The 17,629-nt window shown below is 33.8% G+C and overlaps 1 pseudogene; it reads left to right on the top strand.

The window, feature by feature from the left end:
• Positions 1-247: 247 nt before the first annotated feature.
• On the top strand, positions 248-911 carry LOC138821672 (periphilin-1-like; annotated as a pseudogene).
• The last annotated feature ends 16,718 nt before the right edge of the window (positions 912-17,629 follow it).

Here is a 17,629-nt window from a genome sequence, read left to right as displayed (position 1 = left end):
AGAGATAATAGTGCTATGAAAGAATTTAAGCTTAAGAGATTGTGAATAGAATAATAAATTTCTGGTTAAGTGTACACATTGAGGGATAACATCTAATAATCGATGAAGGTTATATATCTGTGGCTGAGCAGAACAGCAATTAAGGCATGCAAAAAAGGAAGAGAAAAAAATGAAAAGAATAAAAAATAGGCGGACATAAACTACATAAAATATAATTTCACTCTTTCTTGTCTATTCTCCAGCTACCATGAGGGACACAAAAGATGGATTTAGAAGGAAAAGTTTCTACTCTTCCCATTTTTCAAGGGACCATTCACCCCATAAAAGGGAGCCTCCACTTTTCAACGTCACCTGGAGGTAGAAAGGACCCTCCACACAACAGATCTGGCTCCAGTGTCAGCAGCAGCGGGTACTCTCCAGATCAAAGCAGAACATATTCATTCCACCAGTCTCAGCGTAGTTGTGGTGCCTGAACTCTGGACCTGGGTGCTGTCCCTCAGCTCTTCAGCTCAAGGCTAGCACTCTACCACTTGAACTCCTGCACCATTTTCAGCTTTTTTCTTTTTGCTTGTGTGGTGCTGAGGAATCGAACCCAGGGCCTCATGCATGCAAGGCAAGCGCTGTACCACTGAGCCACCTCCCCATCCCTCTACTCAGTCTTTGAAAACATCACGAGACACTTCATCTTCAAGATCTTCAGCAGTTCCTTCATCAAAGGTTTATCGGCAAGACTGCGAAACTTTCGGGATGGTTGTGAAAATGCTGATTAAAAAAATCCTTCATTAGAACAGTCAATACAGTTTGCACTGTGGCAGAATTTACATGAAATAGTTGAGCGTTGTGTTGAAGAATTGAAGCATTAAATTGCAGAGTATGATAATTCTGCTCAAGTTTTTGGAGAGCATTTTTAGAAGAATTAGTGTTTAGGTAAAATAAATATTAAAAGAAATTTTTCTAGATATAACCACCCTCTGTCCTCCACCTGTGGAACTGTGTAAATCCTTAATGTACAGGACTTTTGTGATGAAGAGCAGTATTTTATGTGGCCATATTCCGATTCAGTTAAAGGTCTAAAATTGTTTTTGAAATTCACTTTAACTATAATTTTTTTTCTAAACCAAAAGTCACTTAGTCCATATTCCCCCAGCAAGTCCCCGTCTCTCCCCCCCAAATGATGGTTAATTTACTAAGCTTTGGTAAAGCAATCCTGGAGACTAGCTCTTTGTACTTACTCTATTCTACTGTCTTCCCTGACATATGGTGATTTCTTTGCTCATTTGAATGTAATTTATAGGTAGAGATCATTCCACTTAAAATGATAATCTTTTGCATTCTTGGAGCAGAGATCGCCAGGTGAAAACTGTTAGCATTTTGAGTTGTGATTTTTTTTACTGACTCTTTTGTTAGTCCTTTAGTAAGTTCAAGATACCATCCTAATAAGCAGTACCCTGATATCTGAGTGCATATTTGCTTTCAGAACAGTTCTCATTCAGCAACAAAACAAATTTCAAAATTCTAAATCATGACTTCAAATTTTTTCTCAAAATAAATAACAGTGTTTTCTCTTGAAATATTCATGAAAGTTTGGAGTACTGTAGCTGATCAAATTTTAAACATCATATAGTAAGAATAAAAGAAAGCAATTTGAGGTGGAAGATGAGTATTTTAAAAATGTAATTACTGAAATAACTTTCTGTAGAAAAAACTCAGCAAATATTGGAGATTGGAGTTTAACATTTTCATAGACCCATACTGTTTTGAACTATTTTTCAAATTACTCTTTTATTAGTCTCTATAATCTGAGTGTTTTGTTCTGATGATCTTTGTTTTTTTTTTTTTGGGGGGGGGGAGTCCGGTGGTGGGGCCTGAACTCTGGGCATGGACATTGTGCCTCAGCTCTTCAGCTCAAGGCTAGTGCTCTATCACTTGCACCACAGCACCACTTCTGGCTTTTTTTCTTTTTGCTTATGTAGTTCTGAGTAATCGAAACCAGGGCCTCTGGCATGCAAGGCAAGCGCTCTACCTTCCCAGCCCCTGTTCTGCTCACATTTAAATGTCTTAACCTTCAAAAATGTTCTTCAAAGAAACAAAGGAGAAGTAGTAAGTTAGCAAGCAGTCTGTGTGTGTACCAGTCCTTCATGAGTGAGCCAACCAAATCATGAGTTGGTTAAGAATTTAACAGAAACCATTAGAATATTCCACTTATTTCCCGGCCATTTTCAGCATTCCTGTGCATTTAACCAAAATAAAATTTTGGAGCATTAGTTAATACGGAAATTTTAACAATTATCTTTGTTAATACTGCCCAATTGCATTATCCTCCCATTCTTGTTCTATTTCTACCAAGTTCTCGCTTCAATTCTGGCCTATTTCTAGTCCTTTATTGTTGCCTTATTCTAAAAGTACCTAAAGTTTACATTGAAAGTGGAAATAACAATATAAATAATTTTAATGGACCTTATGAGGCGTGCTTCAAAATATGTGTTATATCATTTTACAAGTTTTGATGAAAGCCATTTAAATTTTCTAAGACCACCTTAATTTTCCTCTCTTTGAGATCTAACTTCTTAACTTTTCCAACATTTATAAACTATAAGCCCAATAAACGTTCCATATATTATTTGTTATTCTTCAGTGTGAATAGTGATGTTTTGCTCACTTTAGAAAGATCAAAACGGCACTGCTGTTGATTTTATTTTAGCCTCTCAGTGTTTTTTCTTTCTCTTAAATATTCTGTTCCCAGAATTCAGTTCCTTTAATCAAGATTTTTTTACATGTAAAATTTGAGAAACTACTATAGGCAGAGGAGTTATTGACTTTATTGAAATTATTAAATGTTTACTATCATATATTTCAGTACAGGCACAAGAATTTAAAGCTGTTATAGCTTGCCATTGGCAGCATTCTGATAATCTTGTCAGTGCTTAACAGCTTATTTGGTTTTTGCTTTTGGATGCCTTTTAAAGTCTAGTTTTAGGATAGATATATTCAGATGTGTTCTACAGTATATTTTTCTAAATGCTCTTATTTGTAGATTGTTGTTTTTGATTAATGCCCAAATGATGTGACAAAACTTTTATTGTTTTAACATAAAGCCTTGATGATCAACAGGGAAAATAGATATTGTAAAGTTTTTTTTAACTTAAAAAATGCAAAAAATACAAAATAAAACAACCAAATGTAAATAAAAATATATAATTTCACTGTATAGCTATAGTAAATTTTATTCTATGTGTGTTACCTTTTTTAAAAAATGAACACTATTTGACATCTAATTTGAATTTATTACCCCCTTCTTTATCAGAGAATCATCAATTTGAACGTTATCCAACTATACAATATTTTCACAATATATTTGTCATTATTTTGAAAAAAAACCATAATTTTTGTATTGTCCCATAGTACAACAGAAAACAATTAAATTCTCTGGAAACTCCTAACTTTGAAAACTAAATAATTGTTAAGAGGACAGAATATATGTGTTCTTCAAAATTACTGCAAATATTAACTACTCATTTTCAAATTCTGATCCACAATTTTTACATTCAAATTTTGAATGCCTCTGTTACACAGACATACAGAGACATTCAAAACAGTCCGTATTTGCATGTTATTTAATTCTGTAATAGCTGCAGTTTCCAATGGGGTTTTGAGAAATAAAGAGAAAATATAGCCACATTCTGGTAGAGGATAAAATTATGATGTGTAATAATTCCTCAAGAGTAAACACTTGTTCATCAGAATAAGCTATTATTTCTATGACCATCAATCCCAAGCTTTATGCCATAAAGTCATCCTAGCCCAATAGTTTCCATCTTGTAAGGTGCACCTTAAAATTCCCTAATTCACATCATGAATAGCTTATCGCTACTGTGAAAAAATACTACAATTCTGCTAAATTGATGCCCTTCCTATTGTGGAAAGAACACTACACTAAACTTTGCTGCAACATTTTCCCCCCAGTGGTATTCTTGAAATCAGAACACTTGCAAATATTATTTTTATTTATATTTTTATCTATCATAGATAGTCAGGAGGCTAAGATCAGAAGATTGTGGTTTAAAGCCCACCCATGAAGGAAGGCTCCTTAGATTCTTGTATCCAATAAACTGCTCAGAAAACGCCATACACAAGTGGCACTGAGGTTGAGAGGTAGGGCACAAGCCTTGAGCAAAAACTGGCTCAGAGACAGTGACCAGCTCCAGTGAACACTGAGGACAGACCAAAAAACAAAAACAAAATAAAAACAAACCCCAACCCTGGCATTTTTCTCATTGTATATAGAGGCATGTAATTAAGGAAATTTCTTCCTGTATGATGAGTAAAGAGAAGAACCATAACGTCACCCAATTACTCTCTTCATACCATGTTACACCAAAGCCTCAAAAAATTGCTTTTTCTAAATGTATAAATTAATTTCATGCATTTGTTGCCAACTCTGTCTAGATTATTCGCAGTTTCATTTTATGCATGCTTTGTCTATTAACTAAGTTCTAATTATACATCGCTTGAAAGAATATTTTAAGCAAATAGAATGCCAGAAGCATTTGTGAATTTGTCAATTAAACCCTCTACTTAAAAATAATTTTGTAATATCCTACAGAATACAAAATTACAAACAAAGACAAAATATTTATTTTAAATCTAAATTCTAATTTAGCAAGGTCTACAAAGTCCTACAGTAGATGGACTTTACTATTTCTCCGGGCTTAAACTTTTGTAATCCTTCATCATTTCTTTGGAATCCAACAGAATGATGCTTACTTTTCAAAGTTGTCATTGGGAATCATGAGCCATTTTGCATCTTGGAATGTTCTGTAATCAAGAGAGCATTAAAAAACACAACCGAGGATTATAAGTGACTTACATTTCAATAGGAAACGACTTCTCAAAACATAATGACAAAAATTAGCCCAAATTTCCAACTGTTTATCCCTTTCTTGTTGTTTGGTGTTTCATTGAGATAAAATTATACTATCTGGCCCAGGGAAGGTATCGCTATGCAATTCTACTCTCTAATCTCATGTCTTAGTCTGAGTGCTAGAATTCCAGGCTTGTATCACATTGCCTTGTCATAGTTTGTTGGTTTATTTAATCTACAGACTAGCAATTTTGAACTTCTCTGACTGCCCAAACTGTTTATGTACTATTTTCAAAGATGTTCTAAAATTTGACACAAGATATGAACATTTTCAGATGAACATGAGGGGTCTCTGATTCATTTTTCCATGGATCCAATTCCTTTAATAATGATTACTTGACTTTCTTACTATCTCTGGTTCCTACCTATGTAATATTCTCAAACTTTTTGAAGAAATTTCACTTGAGAACTTTCTAATATTAAAAATTATCACTTGATCTAGTCTTACTCAGGATATATTTTATATTTTTTTTAACTTTTCTACACATTCCAAGAGTTGTTTCATTTGTGTAGGTGTGTTTGAATATATAAGTGCCTCTGTGTGTATGTGTATGTTTGTATGTATATATGCAAAAGCCTCAGCAACCTTATTCAGCAATCTTGCTCATGACTAGTATTCTATCACTTGAGCTCAAGCTTTTAATTCTAGCTACTCAGGAGGCTGAGATCTGAGGATTGCAGTTCAAATCTAGCTCGAGTAGGAAAGAAAGGTTCTGAGGCACAGTTTTCTGGCAATTAACCACCAGAAATCTGGAAGTGGCGCTGTGGCTCAAGTGATAGATCACTAGCCTTGAGGTGAAGAGCAAAGAGACATTACCCACGCCCACAGTTCAAGCCCTGCCACGACTATCAAAAAAAAAAAAAGAAAGAAAGAAAGAAAGAAAGATAAAAAGAAAGAGAAATATGATCTTAGCCACTAGTTCATTGCTAGTATAATTCCCATACACTCAACATGGACCTTTTTTTTTTTCCAGTTAAGTACATGTTCTTATATCTAACTTGCTTTGGAACCAGAACTACTCTTCCATTCTACGTTTTACAAATTTGTGTGATTAGCAACCATGATTTAGAGCTAGAAGATGACAGAGAGTGGCCTCATCCTTCATGTTCCACTTAGTATTAATGCTTTCTCTATGTTACTCCCATAGATCTACATATTGGCCTCGGCTTTATTAATTAAAAGTTATCTTATTTGCAGAGTTTTCTATAGTATATTGAACCAATATACTTAAACACAGAACTTTTCTTTCTCCTGTTATTCCTATTTTTTCTTCTACTGTAAACTTATGTACAATTGAGAAATAATGCACAACACACACACTCACAAAAAAATTCTGAGAATCTTCTTTCCAGTTAAATTTAAGTTACAGAGAACTTACGAAATTTGAACTTAATGTACTCCTAGATAATGGTTTCATTCATGTTTTTATAGTAAAAATAGTGTGGAGGGCTTAGAGTATGGTAATGAGTACATTTCCTATTGAGCATTGTTATATTCTCTTTTGTTTTTCCTGTGACATCCCTTCCAAATCCCCCCTCCCCTCCCCAAATTGTAAAGTTCATTTTCTACATAGTATTTTGTTCATCTCATTGTTACAATAGGCCATCCTGTATCTTTGTTTCAGCATTTTGTTATTTCCCTTCCCCTCCCCACATTAGAAAAATGTATATAAAAGATGCAGGTCACCTACATCAAATCAAGTGAAAACAGGGGTTATAAAATGGCAGACGAACCTAGGAGAGAAGCCAAAATTCACATAGTACATTTTAGATATATTAAAAACTAGAGCAAGTAAAATACAACAAGTTATGTCCATATCTTGGGGTTCATTTCACTTAACATCATCTTATATGGCCATATGAACATAGATAATGTTTTTATAAGCCATTTAAATTGCACATTTTGTCTTTGCTATGTTGTCCCTGAAACACGTGTCACCTCATATCCAAAGATGTCTTTGTGCTATTTCAATGAAGTCAGAAAACATTCATTTTAACTTGAGCAACGCCATAGATTGTTCCTGGAAATAAGTGGAAGGAACTGTTACTACAAGTTCAAGTTAATTTATGTGTTCCTTTTTACTGAACAAGAAAATAATCCAAGGCTTGAAGGAAACTCTGTCCCTGACTTGTTTAAGTGTGTTATTTACTCATATAAAACATGACTGTAAAATTATAGTTGAGAGTTTTAAAAAAAACAATATGCCATTTGAAGGCCAGCATAGGAAAAAAGGAAATAACTTAGTTTTAAAAGTGTTCTGCTGTAAAAAAAAACAAAGACATGGAGGTATTAAAGTGTCTTATGCATGGATATTTCCCTCATGAGATGATTCTCCTGTTGCAGAAATCAGTTATCCATTCCTTCAGTCTGGTCCTGAGCTCTCCATCCCAATAAGGATTCCTAAAAAGCAGGATCCAGTGAGTATGATCAGCAAAAGAAGCCTCTTCTCAATCCAATGCTTTAAGGATGGTCCCAAAGAAAAATGTGCGGGTTTTTTTTTTGCGTGCTTGCTTGTTTGTTTGTTTAATTTGTGCTTATTCTGGGGCTTGAACTCAGATGCTGGACAATTGTCTTCCTTGGCCAACTTTCCCAAAAGCTAGCACTCCATTGCTTGAGCCAAAACTCCACTTCTGGCTTGTTTGGTGCTTAATTACAGATAAGAATTTGACAGACTCTCCTGCCTGGGTTGGCTTTGAAATGAGAAAGTAAAAAAGCCAAGTGACATCAAGATTTCTTTTTTGAACCAAGAAATACTAGAAGTTTGTTATAAAGCTAATATTTGACAATTTTTAAAAGAAGAAAATATGTCCAGCAAAGAAGCCATAACTTAAATAACTCAGCAAAATAGGTACACCAAATCATTTTGGACTTATTTTTTCTACTTGGGAAGATAACTATTGACTTCGTAGTTCCTTTTGGGGAAACTTAAAGTCACATTTGCATTTTTTTGGCCATGGGGCTTGAACTCTGATCGTGGTCTCTGTCCCTCAACTCTTCAGCTGCAGCTGAGCACTCTACCACTTTAGGTACAGCACCACTTCCAGGTTTCTGGTGATTAATGGAAGATAAGAGTCTCATGAACTTTCCTGACCAGGCTGGCTTTGAACTGCAATCCTCTGATCTCAACCTCCTTGAGTAGCTAGAATTACAGGCCTGAACCACCAGCACACAGCTCATATTTGCATTTATGTGCAATTCATGACACTATGTAGACAAAGAATGGAAATTTGAATCAAATGATGTGACATTGCAGATTTTCAGAAAAATTGAGGTAGCAGAGACATGTGATAGCAAGTATGATTGACTGTATTATAGTTCTCATTTTTTTCCCTCTTCATCTCAAGTGTTGCATATTTTGGCATTTTACTCTACGTCCTGCACCAGCTCCCTGTAGGTGAGATTTAATTCTACTCTGCAATATCGATGTGTCATGTGACTTACTTCCTCCTTTTCCATGTTGTTACATTAATGACTCATGTGCTATGCAACTCTTACATTAGCATCCTCTGCTGTCTGCGTATGTGGACTTAGTATCACAAATTGTTCACAGAGAAATAGAGAAAAGTGAGATTTTTAGAAGGCAAAGATAAGGTATGAAAGAACAGCACAGAAGGAAATACAACTTATCACACAGAGATTAAGAACTAGCCAAGGAGATTTAGAATGCTAAAGGCAATGAGGAATAAGCCTACTTGATTACTAGTTCTTCAATAACAAAAATGGTTCCCTCTAACAGTCACTGGTATAGCTTAATTATTATTATTATCATTTATTCCTTCCATTTGGAGTTATTCCTTCTCTTCAGTCACAACTGTTAATTAGCCTCTGCATTTTTGGTGCCATGACTGAGCAAAAAGATTTCCAAATCTTACTTAGACTACCAGTCTCATTCTGATTAACAGTGACCACTGAAATGACTGGAAGCTTTGAATTTCCAGTATTAATCTTCACTTGATATCTAAGCACATTCTGGGCATTAATTGCCATGACCTATTAACAAAACATTTTTTCAACACAGTACTCTAATATGGGTAAAGTACGTGAACTAAGGACTATTGTCAGCTATCAGTATGGAAGGAGCAATTATATTTTCAAAGTATGGGTTCTTCATTTTGCATTTACTAACTGTCTCTTTTGCTAGTCCAGGCACTTGAGCTGAGGACCAGGGAAATGTTTCTGAGGAGTTTTTTTTGTTTTGTTTGTTTTGTTTTTTTGCTCAAGGCTAGCACTCTACCACGTGAGGCACAACACTACTTCCAGTGTTTCTTCTTCTGTTTATTTGGTACTGAAGAATTGATTCCAGGGATTCATGCATGCTAAGCAATAACTGTACCATGAAGCCACATTCCCAGACTTAATGACTTTCTCAAGATAGCATTAATTTTTCATTCCGTTACTATGTATTATAATTTAGGCAAGGTGGTAGAAAAAAAAGTGGAAAACAATGGTAAGCAATAAGGCTGACATTCCTTTCACATCACTAAACAAGTACAGTGTTAAGACCTGCAGGACTCATAGGGCTGTTACATGTGGCATTATTATGTAAAATACCATTAACAGTCATCTCCAACATCTGTAACATTCTGCTTCCACTTTCAAGGTCAAGAGCCAAATATCTAAGCCTTTTTATTGATTGAGTGTTTTTCCTAGGAAGGAAGAAGGAGGATGTGGAAGAAGATGGTGGGAAAATATGTACATTGGCTCCCTGCCCATATTTTTTGCATTTTTAAAAAGTTCTACTGATGAACTCCCATTTACATCTAATTGACTATGCTGTCTGCACAAGATGCAGATAAATGAATGCATTTATTCCGGTGGATAGTCACATATATTATCAAAATCCATTTCTGGAAAAAAAAGATACTAAGTAAGAAAGTATAAAGTATTGTCTATAAAATGGTTTCTTCTCTTAGAAGAACGAAATGTAATATTGAAATGATTACTCCAGCTATCTATGAGATTATATGCTGTCTCAATATCAAAATATGCTCTAATTCCTGTAACATCCAAGCATAAAAACATGATTTGAACATCTCAGTAGTTTTAGAAACAAAGGTACATTATAGCCTCCTTCTTGCAGAAACATGTGATAGCAAGTATGATTGAGTGTAATTTAGTTCTCATTTTTTCCCTCTTCATCACAAGTGTTCCATATTTTGGCATTTTACTCTATGTCCTGAATCAGCTCCCGGTAGGTGAGATTTAACTCTACACTGCAATGTCGATGGGTCATGTGACTTACTTCAGCTTACAAAAATGAACCAGAAGTCGGGACCGATTTCTATCCAATTGTCCCTGTCTAACAGCTGACAGCTGACTTGTTTTCCCTTAGCTATAAAAATAGCATATTTCCAGAGGGAATCTTCTTTCAACTTATATACTGGAAGAACATAGCATGTGAAATTGAGGCAAAACTCAAATATAGCCACATATATATAACACAACAATAGCTAAGCTAATATTAGAATATGATCTTAAGATGTTAGTTTCTTACCATCCTTTTATGCCTTTATGATAGTTGACTGTAGCACACCAGAATTTAACAAATACTAAAGGAGAACTAAACAAATAAACAAATTTTCCTGTTTGATGCTACATTTTTTATAAAGAAGCATTCTCCATGAGATCAATTGTGGGGTTATCATTTTTATATATGGGTTTAATCACTCTAGAGCACTGTATCTAATATACACAATCTTTAAGCATACCTTGTGATTGAATTGAGGAAGAACAAAATGTCTAGATTTCTCCTTCTCTTTTCCTCTTCTCTTTTTCTAGTGTGAATTCTCATCCTTTCTCCAAATTCTCCTATTAATAAAGGAAGAATGACACATTGTAGCTTCCACCATAGTGTCTGAACATGACTTTAAATATCTAATAAAATATTTGCCATGGCTAATTTTTTTAAAAAATACTTTTTTAAATAAATAGCATTTTCAATTAAAAAATTAAATAAATCATAATTTGTTGTTTGCTTCTGGCAGGCATGAAATATGACTGCATTATAATTAGGTGAGTAGAGAGGCTAAATTTTATCAGACTCTAAATATAATAAAAATAAATACCTTGTAGTTATAATTTTAACATGACATTCCCACAGAGATACTTTTCTCTTCTTTTCCTCCCCATACTGATTCAATTTCAATAACCAATTCATGTAATTCAAATAGTTGTTTTAGAAATAGATTAGACACAAAAAGTTAGAAACAGAAAACCAGTATTGGGTGGTGAATCCTTTAAAAATAGCAATCAAATATCTATTAACCATAATTCCAAAATAATAGCAGTTAAATGCTCTTGAAAAGAGAAGATTTTAAGCAGAATGAATAAAAAAAAATTATAGTGCCAGAACTGCTTCAGGAACTGCTCTTTGGGATTTAGGGTTTATAGTACATGACAATGTTTTAACTAAGGTTAATTGCTTTCAGGGACTAAATATTTTTAGTTATATTTTATTGAAGAAATATTTTATTCAAATTTAATGAAAGGATAACACTTTATAGTAGAAAAAACGCTACACACTCATTGTGGTACGCATTATATATATATATATATATATAATTTTACAAACGTGTATATATCTGTATATATATGTTTATTTTTAATTTTTGTCCATGGAGCTCGAAATCAGGACCTGTACACTGTCCCTCAGCTCTTCAGCTCAAGATTAGTCCTCTACCACTTGAGCCACTGCCAGTTTTCTTTTGGCTCATTGGAGATAAGATTCTCATGGAATTTCTGCCTAGGCTTGCTTTGAATCATGATTCTCAGCTCTCAGACTCCTTAGTAGCTAGTGTTATAAGCATGACCCACTAACACCTAGCTACATAATTATTTTTTCATATTTATGAAATATTAAGTGATAATCCTTTCATTTATATGTTGTGTAATGATCAAGCTACATCATATCCATTAATTTCTGGATGTAGCATTTCTTGTTAGTGAGAATGCTCAAAAATTTATCTTCTGGTTATGATGAAATACATATATATATGCTTTTTGTTGTATACAATTAATATATTTACTTTTACTCATAGAAGTCTGCTAATTAAAGTTATATAAAACATAAATTGTAAAGTGAAAGAAATTCATGGTTCCATTACTTTTTCAAAGAAAACAATTATGCCTTTTGTTTTCAATTATATTTCTGTGGGAATGTGTACTATTTATTGATTCAACTGTTAAAATTGATATCAATTACATTATATCAAGTTAATTCAAACTTGTATTTGAAAGTTGCACACAACACAAATATACTTCCACTTTACTACATAATTAAAATAACAGTAAAGCAAAGATTGGTGTTATCAAGTCATGTTCACAATCCTAGAAATCCAGGAGGCTAAGACCTGAATATTTTAGCTCAATGTCAGTCCAAACAGACAAAATGTGAAAACATCTCCAATTATCCAGCAAGGAGCAGAAGGTGAGAATGTGGCTCAAGGAATAGAGTGTCATCAGCCATAAGCAAAAAATACAAGGTAGACCATTAACCTTCAAGTTCAGGCCATAAAATGGCATGTACACACAAAACAACAACACAAAAGTATTATGAACATCAATTATGAAGATAACATAGTAGAAAAGATCATGAAAAATGTGTAAACATCTGGAAGACAGAAATCATTTGACAGAAATTTGATTCATGAGCAGGAAAGGTCGCAGGCTCATTTGTACAATCTCACTGTAGGGGAAACCTGGCATGTGAAAGAGTAGATTGGATTACCTGACATAGCAGACATTGCCTGTGACTATGCACCATCCCAGTCTGCAAAATCTAATCTCGTGCATGTTAATTTAAATAAAACCTCACGTTTGAGACTGTTTGCTCCAAACATACTGGGGTCCTTATTTTGAGGCTTCAGACCAGTGCTTTTGTTTATAACCACTCCTGTTTTACCCCCCTTCCTTTGTGCTCCTATGCCTTACTGAGCTGGCACCAGGCAAACGCTTTGAATTTGACTCCCTTCCTGCCTTAATTCCTCCATTTCTCCAGCTACAACTCATTTCACATGCTATCTCTGTCTTTACATTAGTTGTTTTCTTACTAATCCCCACCAGAAAACTCTTATATTCATGTAAATACCACCATAAAAAACCTAGTGAAAGGAATAAGTGTTTACTATTGGCTGAGGCTCTCATCTGTGGTTTTGCTTCCTAATAAATCTGTGCTACACTATCTCTTTTTTCTTCATGGCTTTTGAGTCTGACAAATGATTGGTTTGGTTTGTTGTAATCCCACTTATCCAGACTTAATTTGGAATTTTTGACCTGTACCAAGGAGCCCTCATGTTTCTCCTAACTCTTCCAGTAACATTCTCAAGGTATCTGGAATTACATGGAGGTCCTCGATCCATTTGGAATCGATTCTGATACACGAAGATATATAAGGATCTAAATTCGGTTTTCTGTATACAGCCAATTCTACCAGCACAATTTGTTTTTCTTCCATCCTTTGTGTTTGGCTCTCTTGTACAAGATTATTTACCTATAGGAGTGGATTCATTTCTGGATCTTCAGTTTTGTTGTATTGTTGGAATTCTGTGCTTCTATTGGAAAGAATGCCATTACCCTATTCCTGAACAAAAGGAAAGACTGGAAAAAAATGATATTAAGTGAAATAAGCCAGATCTAATTAAATATATGCTGCATGGTTGTCCTCATTTGTAATAACTAGATATGTCTATAAATCTACATGTTAATCCAATAGTTAGTAAAATACATACAATTACACTTCCATATGATTAACTAACAGCACTCTAAGCATTCACATGACAAGAACAAGGAAAGCTATTCTTAGGAGAGGATCACAATGTGTCAATACCTATGTGCATATGACCTTATAAACGTTGTTTATTGCAATGAACTCTAAGAATCAATCATACATGTGAAATACATCTATCTGTATATAATTGTAAAAGATGTCATGAAAATAACCAACTTCTCTGTAATCTCAAAAGCAAAATTCTAAGTTTAGAAGATAAAATTGAAGAATGCTTTCAGCACATAAACAAATACATAGGGAAAAGTTGAGAGAGAAAATATAAGATGAAAAGTAGAATAAGTAATTATTGAAGAATTCATAAACTATTTCCAAAAGTATACAAGAGAGCTGGGTACATCACAGTTGTAGGACTAGACTAATATATACAAAGCCATAGGTTCAATCTCCATGAAGGCCTAATAATAAGTTAATAAATAGTAGTAATACAATAATTACCTGAAATAAATGCTTTCATATTTGAGAGGCCTGAATCCTAAAACAGTAAATAAATTATTCTCAACGCTTGCATCCAATGACAACATACTACAAGAATGAAGAGCAAATATTTTCCTTTTCTAGCCTTTCCTTTCCTTCTCTGGTTTATTCTTTTCTTTTTTCCTTTGGCACTACTGGTTCTTGAAGTTGCTAATGCTCTAACCACTTTAGATTATTTTTCAGGCTAAGCCTCCCTTGACGAATGATTGCTTACCAATGGCTTCCACAAACGTTAGATAACAGGGAAATTATACTATATCTAGCTTTCTTTGTTTTTGTAGTTTCTCACGAATTTTTATTTTTCAGAACTAGCCTTGATATCAGTCTTCTAAATCTCTGCCTTCTAATTAGCAAAGTATATTTCATCTCAAGCTTGGACCCTAACTATATTTCAGTTTAACCATTCAATATTGCCTTCAGTTCAACCAATGTGAACTATTGGGGAAATATATGGACACCTCATTCCCACTGGTACTCAAAGTCTCTGGTTAGGCAATTCTGATGAAGACAAGGAACAAGATGAATAAGTGAGGAACGGTATCAATTGCAAAAAAAGAAAATGGAATAGGATCCAAACAATTTCTTCTTTGGGCTGCCAGAAATAATCGGCTTAATACAGTTCCAAGAATACTTTCCAAAAAGGCCACTCATGTGAATACTAAGGATGAAGATGAGTATACCACTCTTCATTGGGAAGCCTCCTGTGGACACTTAGACATTATCCATGAGTTGGTGGCTCAAGAGGCAGATATTCATGCAATAACTGTGGATGGCTCAACACCCCTGCACAGTGCTTATACGTGGAATAATACCAGAGTGTCTTCTTTCTTACTGCATCATGATGCAGATACCATTGCCCAAACTGAAGGTCTCTTGACCTCTTGCATCTTGCGGCTGGGAACAGAGATAGCAAAGACACTGGATCTCCTTCTTTTGAACTGTTATATCAAACCAGGTCTGCAGAACAACTAGGAAGAAACTGTATTTGATATTGCAAAAGAATAAGTATGTATCACTACCTCTTTGAAGTTGTGGAAGGCTGTACAAATTTTTCCAAAGTCAAAATGGTTCTGTTAAGTTTCTCCAATTTAAAAGTTCCAGTCATTCGTTAGTCCGTACAAAATATTTTCACAATACAAAGTAACAGCGATATCTTACTGTAAAAATTCATATATTCCATGGTATTCTTCCAAGTCAATTTTCTCACTTCGATGTCAAAATGTATTCAAGAGTTTTTGTATACATCTATAATAATTTCTCCAGAGTTTGTGATTTTTTTAAATCAGAAATAAATTTAACTTATCTGTTGAGATGACTAGTACAGAAACTAAAGATATTTCTCGTGCTTGTCTGAGAAAAGTATATTTTAAAATATTCTATATTCTGTTGTTCGTATAATTTCCATAATCTATTTCATTCTCTCCTAGATATACTACATTGAATTCTACATAGTTTTATAATATATAGGTTCATTAATAAATGTGTCCGTTAAGATTGCATTCCATATAGAAACAGTTTAAAATTCCTTTTTTTTCCTAGGTCCTTTCTTCTTTGGGATAAAATGACAAAGTTATCTAATTTAAAATGTTTTGTAAAGTTTATGCTATTAAAAGGCCTTTCTAAGGTGAAAACTTAATATACTGATGTCCAACTAACTTTCAATTCTATGAATTACATGTATTGTTGCACTCGTATTTTTGTAATCAACTTTTTAGTAACTTTTCATTTCTTGCATCTGAAGAAGGAAAAAAATTGGACTACTTCACAAATTTTCATATCATACTGTATTTCCTATCATCTCTGTATTGTTGTAATTTTGGTATACGTGCTGCTGAAGAATGTAGTATCTTTTAAATTTAGATAGTTAATGATGCAATCTTTATATAGGCATATATCTTTGGTTGTCTATTTGTAACAAGGAAACCTTACTGTTCCTAACAATGCTATTGATCTTATTTCCCTAAAATTCTATGTATAGTGGAGAAAATTTTATATTGTTTAGTCTATTGCTCACATTTGCAATTTTTTGTCAATGACTAATTTTTTTCATTTTAAATTTGATCACACTTTGAAGCATTTATAGCCAGGTCCAAAGGTGACGGCTTTTTCAAATACTAATTTATCCAACTGAGTTAGCTTTGTGGAGCTAATGGATTCATAGTAAGCCTTGCTTAAGAGCTACTTATAAAATTCTGCGCATTAAATTTCCCAAATGAGGTCTTACTGGCACAAATGTCTACCTGACTGTTTACTCTTCTTTCATGTAGCAACAGACCAACCAAAATATCTTACCCTGACAGGATACATTGTCTTACTGAAACAAAACTAATATTATTTACAAGGGATCATAGAGAGATGAACAGTTCAGATAGAAATGTTCAGAATAGAAAGCATTTTATGAAAATACAATTATGTATTATACCTTCCATTTCAAAAGTAGGTAAAGCCAAGAAGGTGAAAAACGTGTTCATATGCATGATTCCCTAATGTCCTGGACTGTCAACCATCCAACCAGGCAGGAAATTACACTACTGCCTTTCTTTCACCAAATATTTCCATCGCTCCAGGAGATGTCCATATGTTTCTCCTCATTATTAGGCCTTAAATTGGTAATGTTTTAATCACAGTGTTTCCTCGTGCCTCCAGGTTGTACATCTGCAAATGGTAAAGCTTTAGGTCTAACTCTACCAAAAACTGAGGTAGAGAAAATGGAATAATACTTTAAAACACAGTTGCCTTTGATACCCTAACCACAACAGAAAAATGCAAAAAATGTGCCCTTTTTTATTATATTATATATAGTTATATATTTTATATTTATGTGCTGATTTTATATTTCACACAGTGAATCTTACTAGAATTAATTGATAATTTGACAAAAATGATATTTATTTATTCCAATAAATAGATTGGAATATAAATAATTAGGTTTAGAATATATATTAGAATATAAAAAGTATCAATGTAATGTCTTCCGTACAAACTTGTGATACCTTCAAAGTGCTCTTGGTCTTCTGAATTCACATAGTAAAAAAAATTATTTTCCTCTAATCTATAAAGTATTTTACTCTGCTGCTCTGTTTATTATTTTAACTTGATGGTCCTAAACATTTTTTCTCCATATTTCTGAAGCATTTCTACTGATTATACCCAAATTTTACTGATATGATATCTACAAGATATTTTTTCTTCAGGACCCACAGTTCCTAGGATCCCAAGTCCGAGTTACCTGCATCACCAGATAACAGAGGCAAGACTTCTCACCTAGGCCAATGCAACATGCCAACAGAAAATAATTGAAGACCCATCTCAATGTCTCATTTCCTATAATATTTTAAGGCCCAAATTCTTTGAGAAATAGGAATTTGCAGTAAGCAAATGTGAAATGCAATGCAAATTAAAATAAAAGATAATAACACAAAATCTGAGAGAAAGTAATGTAGTTCAA

The sequence above is a fragment of the Dipodomys merriami genome, unplaced genomic scaffold (genome assembly GCF_024711535.1).
Source record: "Dipodomys merriami isolate MVZ:Mamm:240054 unplaced genomic scaffold, mDipMer1.0.p SCAF_929, whole genome shotgun sequence".
Classification (NCBI taxonomy): Eukaryota; Metazoa; Chordata; class Mammalia; order Rodentia; family Heteromyidae; genus Dipodomys; species Dipodomys merriami.
The sequence above is the reverse complement of the archived record's forward strand: the minus strand, read 5'-3'. Positions and strand labels throughout refer to the sequence as shown.